Here is an 8,514-nt window from a genome sequence, read left to right on the forward strand (position 1 = left end):
TAAATATAGGCTATAGGCTTGAAAAGCATTCTCCATCCCTACATTACGCATGGTGGATTATAATAGAATAAAATAAATCTTTAATGTAGGCTAGCTAGCCTACACCATAGTGGACATGTCTTTGGCCCACCAGACAGATGGACAAACAACATCTCAGACACATTGAAGATATAATTAAAACAAGTACAGCAGCCTACAAAAAAGGGAAAACATATAGAAAATTAATAAATACGTTTAAATAAAGACTGCATAACAGCTGTCATGCAGGTAGGACTATGCGTGTTGTCACTAAGTTTGGTTAAGAATGCTGATGGCATTTTGGATAAAATAGTTTTTAATAGGCTACACACGCTCTCCGACTGGGAGTTTTGTAGTAGTCGGTCGATTGCGTAAAGTTTGCCTTGCACTAAAGCAGTTCATTCGTTTTCATGGACACAAACCCACGAGTATCATTGTACCCACCCAACTGGCAGGTCAGCATCACTTAATGTGCACCGGACGATAGGCTGTCTTAGCTGGTGAGCTTCAATTAACGGGCTTTGGCTTTTTCAGAATGTCCTTATGGTGAATGGATAGGTCATAGGCCACTTCTCTTTTTATATGTGATTATGCTTCACATCTTATCACAAACGTGGAGGCGAAATGGCGGGGCCCAGTAGGCCTACACGATGCCAGGAATGATGTAGCCTATCCGGGGAGTCTAATTTGAGCGACACATTTCAACAGGGTGCGTTAGGGCAGGCCTACACCTTACTAGAATATTATCAGATCCACTACAGACTTATTAATGTGTAGGCTGTAACTTAATGTTATATGTGCAATTACAGGAGAACTTGATGGGTATGCTACTGGGGGATAGAGGATAGGCTACCCATGCCTTCCGACATGCATCACCCTTCCCGATGCTGGGCGCAAAAGGTTTAACTTGACCCACAGCTGCAGAACCCAGCTTAAAATAGAAAAATTACATTTGTGATTCTCCAAAGGAGTCTATGACCCACTCAATCTGTGACAAGGTAGGCTAGTTTAAAAAAGCATCATTCAAAGCAGTCAATACAATAATGTAATGTCCACTAAATTATTTAATTGTGCTTTTGACATAGGCTATCCTAAGCGCACGCATTTACATGGTCAGTTAGGCTATTCTCTGTCAAGCAAGGTCTCGTTCCTTGGCAGATGCTCAAGTATTGCTCTTTTTTTGTTATCACAGTTCTCTCCTCCTCGTAAGCCTCGAGGAGAACTTACTCCGCCTCTGAAAATACGGTGCTCTTCAAGCCACGCGGTTTCACTCATGGTTTCGACTCTCAATAGATGATGCCTTTATAAGTTCGCCGTGAGCACAACTTAGGTTATCTAACACAGGGTTGATTGAACTAACTGGTAACGGTGTTTTGGAACCGACAGCTCGAGTTTAGTCGCCACAGGTTCAGACAACCCAGAGGTTAAGTTTTATCTCAGTGTTTGTTAAACCTCCTTTCTGGAATACCCCACTGCGCTCAATGAATCCAAAACAAGAGCATACAGGCTTAATTGGTTGCACAACGAGCAAGCCAGGATGAGCAGACACGGATTCATCAAGCCAGGTGAAATCTATCCTGGATAAGTGCACGCTCACGGCTCCCTAAAATAGACCCCGCCACCGATCGCAGATTCACTGATTCACCATGGCAAATTGAGCGCCAGAGGCGCAACTCCTTATGGAGGCACACGAGGAGGTAAAGCACATAATTCAGAAGAAAGGCAACACCGCCACAGTGATTAAACAAAGAGAAAAAACGCATGGCAAAGTATTGCCGACCGCCTGAATGCACTGAACGCTGAAACATCGCAATTGCAATCCAAATAGTTAATTCACATCTCCAAAAACGCAGTTGTACACTGATTATGAATCAATTGTATTATTAATCAAAATGGACTGCAGATATGAGTGAAATTGTGTAAATGTAACTCCACCAGATTGTTAGTCTTTGATAAATAGATGAGCCAATAATAATAATCACTGTCATTAATATAGCGCCTTTCAAAGGACCCAAGGCCGATTGCTCACTGACTCCATTGAATTTCCTTTGTGGGATAAATAAAGAAAGTGTCTCTTTTCTTATGTTTGCTCTACATGTGTGTGTGTGTGTGTGATGTAGACTAAACATGACTGGGCCAAAACGGACATGGCAGCAAGTCAAAATCAAATATAAGAACATCCTGCAAAATGGCAAGGGCCCTGACTAATACTTAATAATGCACAAGCATATATTGTACTCAGAAGGTGCCTGCTCACACATTGTCTGTACTATGCACAAGCATATATTGTACCCAGAAGGTGCCTGCTCACACATTGTCTGTACTGTTTTAGCAGTGAAAAAGAAAACCCACCGACAAGGCAGGCATTGGGTGGTGGGTCACCAAAAGCTGACCTCACCCCAGCAGAGGACTTAGCCTTGGAGCTAATTAAAGGCAGGCCTGTGTTAGAGGGCATCCCTGGGGGGACAGAGACAGGCATATGTCCCTCCCAAGATGCCACCCGCTTCATACAAGGTATGTCCTTCCATCTGTACATGGGACACAACCACATTCATATTGAATCCATTTGGACTGTCTGACTTTGGTCTGGCTATTGCCTTGCAGTTTCTGGCAGCACTGTCTTGCTGTTAGAGCCACCAGCACAAGCACCAGACGATGCTGATCCAGTAAGTACTCCATCAAAAGCATACTGTAGGACTGGCATGTCTTGGCTACTAGCTTCAAAATGAATCCGATTAAATGTGATAGGGTGAAGGCACCAGTGCAGCAGCAACAGCACATGACTGCAATGATGATAATGAGGAGACCATCTCTGTGGATTCCAGAAGGCATGAGGTATCATGTCAAGCCTGTGAAAGTACTATTCAGTCTACAATGGTGAGAAGTCATCATTTGGAGCCCACTCAAAATCACAAAATCTCATTTTTGTAACAGGACCCAGATGCTGCAGTACAGGGGGAAAGCCAGCCTGGCAACATAGTTAGTATTAATGGGGGGACACTCCATCGTGCAAAATTCCCGCTGTGCTAATTGTCATGTGTTCACAAAAATCACAAGCTGTCAGACAGTTGTATGGCAACCATCTCCGGTGCCAAATAGAACTGGTAGATATAGACATCAAGTGCAAGAAGAAAAAGATAGAAAACCTCACACTGGAGTCTGAAATAAAAAAGAGGAACATTAGAAAACTGGACCTTGAAATAAAAAAAACTTGAGCGGGAGGTGAGTCTTCAATGCACACTTTATGCTAACTGTAACACAAATGTATTAATCATTATTGTCCTGTCCTCCCCCCAACTCCAAGAAGATGACACTTAAATAAAAGAAGATGACACACCCTAAATAAAAAAATTAAAAAGTCAATCCTTGTGAAGTGAGCCAGTTAATTTGCAGCGTTTAGGGCATGACATATGAGCTCCCATTGTGAACACACTGGACCAGTGGCATCTTTGGTCGCTTTTTTGTTGTTTTTTGCTAACGACAAAATAGAAATGTAACGGCCTATACAGGTGGTCATGCAGGTGCCCCCTTCCCAGCGCCTATATGAAGGCCCAGAATGGTGGGTTCCTTTCTGCTCTGACAATGGTGTGTCCATTCTTACAAGATGTGGTGGATGAGGAAGAACTTGTGCCTTGTGCTCAGGAGAGCCTTCAGGCAGGAGAGGGTGTTCAGAGACCGGTTGGACCTACTGGCCTTCCCTGATGACCATCTATATGAAAGGTACAGGTATTTGTGCAGACTGCTGGGTCCCAGGATTAAACACTGCACAGCACGGAGCCATGCATTGAGTGTGGAGCAAATGGTCTGTGTAGCCTTACGCTTCTTTGCAAGTGGAGGCTTCCTTTACTCAGTGGGGGATGCAGAACAGCTTAACAAGACCACAGTTTGCCGCACTATAAGGAGTGTGTGTCTGTCAGTCAGAGCATTGTCAGATGTGTTCATCTCCTTCCCTGGCCACAGAAGACTCTGTGACATCAAAGAGGAGTTCTATAGGATTGCAGGTAAGAGAATCTACAAATTACTGGACAACTGTTAACACTCATAGTAGGATACTCATTACTTTGTGTTACAGGTTCCCCCAATGTCATTGTCATCCCATGAGGTGGTTTATGTGAATAGGAAATCCTTCCACAGCATCAATGTTCAGGTGAGCAGAACTTTTTGATATTGTCCATTGATGAACACTTTTCATTGCCTGTGATCGAATAGAATAGAAACTGTAATTGCCACACAACAATATGGTATTTCTGTGGCTTAGTCTGGTGGGGGGATCAATAGCAGAAGGGGATAAAATAACATGAATAAATGAGTCAAGTAGCAAATCCCCTTTTATGTGCATTGATGGGTTTAATGCTCCTCATCTAATGATTTCAGATGGTCTGCAATGCTGACTGTCTGATCAGCAATGTTGTGGCAAAATGTCCTGGCTCAGTCCATGACTCCGAGTCTTTCGGACCTCTGACACCTATCAGCGCCTATCACAAGGTGAGCCACACAACCCCTATTAACTCATTGAATGCCAAGCAAACTGGGTGCAAACTGTGTATTTCTACACGCCTCTGTTCCTGAGAAATCCCAAGCTAAACAGTGGCTAGTTTTCATCAAAATCCCTGTTTTTTTTTCTAGAAATGGAGATATTTTGCGTCTTTTTTATGAGTCACTATCACTGACATATTCGGCACTCTGGCTAGGGCGTGCCCTCTTGCAAGCGCGACTTGGCCTACCACCCACTCCACTAGGCCCGGCTCATGGTGGAGATGGAACTCCCTCCTTAGCACGGTGTTCAGTCACTCCTTGTAATGTTTTTGACCTGTCGTGGTCAGAGTGATCTTGTCTTAGTAGAAAGGGGGACTCATCCAGCGTTGTCTGGCGAATACGCACCTGCTGCATTATCTTTTTCTTCGACTTTTTAATTCAAAAGCCGAGATAAAATGTCCAGATCTTGAGTTTTCGATCGTCATATATTTAATTTCCATTCATCACAGAGTTCCCAAAATCACATAGGTGTGTCTAGTGTCTAGTTTCGTAATTAAAAAAAAAAAGCTAAAAACGTAATATTATGTTTTTGGCACTCCAACGAATGGGAAGGAAAACACTCAATGAGTTAATAACCACTTTTACCTCATGGCTGTGTGGAGAATATCACACTGTTTATGAGGTTGTAATGATGAGATGTTGTGTTGACAGGTGAATTCTCTGGTGTGTGTCTCTTGCTGGGAGCCTTTTCTCCTGACACCCTTCACAGACCCCCAGGAAGCACAGCAGGCCTACAACCATGCTCATGCCAGGGCCACAGTTGAAATTACCTTTGGCCTCCTGGGGCCTGTACTACGAAGCAGGATTACTGCCTTATCTGGGTAACTAACGAGAGTAACTTGCCGATTAACCCGTATTACTTAAAGGTGAATAGGTTTTAACCGAGGTATGCTGCCATGGCAATTTACGCTGCATCTCAAACCTGCTCGAGCAGGTTATGTTCTTGGTTAACCGAGGTTTCCGTTAACCACACCCTTTATAAGTACCACCCCTCCACTAACAATTTCCCCGAGACATGTCATTACCTGGATGATCCATACGACATTGGAGCGCCAAATCGTGGAGGACTCTCTTCGCAGGGCGAGGGGTTTTAGAGACCGCCAGAAAATATATATAGCCTACCCGGACGATATTCTCTATGAAGATATAGATTGTCAGCCGAGGGAATTCGTTATCTTTGTCAGATGATCTAGGAAGACGTCTCATAGCAATTGCCGTACATGGACATTCATGCATTCCATCGGTGATGCTGAACATCTGAGCAAGAATACTGTGTGTCCGAAAATAAATCGGAAATAGGCCTGCTGAACATCTGAGCAAGAATAAATTGGACATAGCCTACAGTAGGCCTAATAAATTAAAATCACCATTTTAACAAACGTATTGAATTGAATGTCATATTACTGTACCCTGCACATAAAGGCTACACATTTCCACAGCACCAGAATCCGACCGAATGCCTCCCTCAACCCCCTCCATAATCGGCCTTCCACTATTATTTGCGATGGCCAACTCCTCTGCTAGGCCTACTGTAAAACACTGGTGCCTTTCCTCCTACAGTAGTGTTCAAAGACACCTTTTTCTTGTTAGCTGTAAAACAGGCCAAGTGAAGGCTATAAGCTAGGCCTACATGTTTTCATAATTAAGAAATATTAATGTAAGCTACTATATAAACCTACTATTCTGAATAATGCTTTTGTGTTTCATTTTCACTTGCTGCCATGAGCGTTTGGCAATGGTGTTGCATCTGAAATGTTCACAGGATTAGGCATACACTAAATCAGTCAATGGGGGCTACTTAAACATTCAATTATCCTTATTGCTGTAATCTATATGCCCACTTCTGAATTGGGTTGCATCTGTAGGCCTTTCTATGAACTCAAAAAGGCTATTTAATTATTTCAACTCATTTCAGACATTCCGCAAGCTACTAATCCTCCGTAACACATATTTGAAGAACATGTGGGAATAAAACTTTTCTTTTAGGCATTTAGATTACCCGATCTGCAATACGTTGCCAACAGGCTTGCTTTGTTCACTGCCGAAGTATTTTATTTGTGTCGTAGAGTGGGTTTTAATTCCTCATAACTTGTCACAATAATTGTGCATTCCTCATCCGTAAAATAAGGTGATTAGACCACGATAAGACCACGACATCACATGATAGCCTATCCATTCTTTTCCAAACGAGTTTTTCAATAGCGCTAAATTTTTTCAGCTGAATCCTAAATATAGGCTACTTGAAAAGCATTCTCCATCCCTACATTACGCATGGTGGATTAGAATAGAATAAAATAAATCTTTAATGTAGGCTAGCTAGCCTACACCATATGGACATTTGTGTTTGGCTCACCAGACAGATGGACAAACAACATCTCAGACACATTGAAGATAGGCCTATAGGCTAATTAAAACAAGTACAGTACAAAAAATGGGAAACATAGCCTATAGAAAATTAATAAATAAGTTTAAATAAAGCTGTACAGCTGTCAGCAGGTAGGTATGCATGTTGTCACTAAGTTTGGTTAAGAATGCTGATGGCATTTGGGATAAAAAAATTTTAATAGGCTACACACGCGGCTCTCCGACTGGGAGTTTTGTAGCAGTGTTGGACACAAACCCACGAGAGCATATCGGCAAGCTGTTGGTAGCTGGTGAGCGTCAAAAGTTTGCCTTATGGTCTAAAAGCAGTTCCTGCTTTATAACTTCATTCGTTTTCCTGGACACAAACCCGCGAGGATCATTAAAGTGTAGTTTCACCAACTGGCAGGTCGGCATCACTTATTAAATTTTCCAAATGTGCACCGAAATGTGTCCAATAGGCTACCCATGCCTTCCGACATTCACCCTTCCGATGATGGAGCTAAAAGTTTAACTTGGCCCACAGCTGCAGAACCCGCGTTAAAATAGAAAATTACATTTGGGATTCTCAAAGGAGTCTATGGCCCACTCAATCTGTGACAACTAGGCTAGTTTAAGAAAGCATCATTCAAAGCAGTCAATACAATACGTAATGTCCAGTAAATTATTTAATTGTTCTTTTGACATTAAATAGGCTATCTTAAACGCACGCGATTTACATGGTCAGTTAGACTATTCTCTGCCAAGCAAGGTCTCAGGCTTTGGCAGATGCTCAAGTATTGCTCTTTTTGTTATTACAGTTCTCTCCTCCTCGTAAGCGAGGAGAACTGCTCCGCCTCTAAAAAAAATACGGTTGCTCAATTCCTTTTCGCCGGTTTCACTCATGGTTTCGACTCTCAATAGATGATGCCTTTATAAGTTCGCCGTGAACGCGCACAACTCTAGGTTATCTAACACAGGGTTGATTGAACTAACTGGTAACCGGTGTTTTGTAGGGGTGTGACTTTCGAAACCGACGTCTCAAATCAGTGTCGAGGCTTCGAAGCACAAATGTTTCGAAACACTGCTTCGAAACGTGGTTCAAAACAGCCATGTCATGTGACCACTGCTTCGAAACATCGTTCAAAATCCCCATGTCATGTGACCAAAGTTAAGTGAACCTTCGGTGCATTTCACCGGTGTCGGCAGGCGTGCCCGCGCGTTCAATTAACAGTGTCGCTTTCTCTTAAGCAATAACCATGATGGTGTAGTGGTAGTGAGGGTGTTTTTGCACGGTAGCCCAGGCTGCTCAAATGTGAGGTATTGTTTCAGATCGTATCTGTTTATGTTTTCTTACTTCACCATTAATCATACAATTTCAACTAAACTCTCAGAATGGTCAAAAATCGAGAGTTTTTATAAGAAGAAAGTGATTTAGAGAACACATAGTGGCAGCAATAAGACTCCCTTTATTGTGACTTCATGTGGTCTCCCATCCAGTAATTGACCAAGGGCATGCAGCTTAGTTTTTGACAAAGACTGAACACAGGTAACACAGCGAGCCACAAACTTTAAAGATTGAATCTCTAATACGAAGCATTTGACAGATTTGTTTCACCC

General features: G+C 42.6%; 1 pseudogene; it reads left to right on the plus strand.

Moving 5' to 3' along the window:
- Positions 1-3,600: 3,600 nt before the first annotated feature.
- Positions 3,601-5,379, plus strand: LOC125284432 (annotated as a pseudogene).
- The last annotated feature ends 3,135 nt before the right edge of the window (positions 5,380-8,514 follow it).

Source organism: Alosa alosa, chromosome 19, assembly GCF_017589495.1.
Source record: "Alosa alosa isolate M-15738 ecotype Scorff River chromosome 19, AALO_Geno_1.1, whole genome shotgun sequence".
Classification (NCBI taxonomy): Eukaryota; Metazoa; Chordata; class Actinopteri; order Clupeiformes; family Clupeidae; genus Alosa; species Alosa alosa.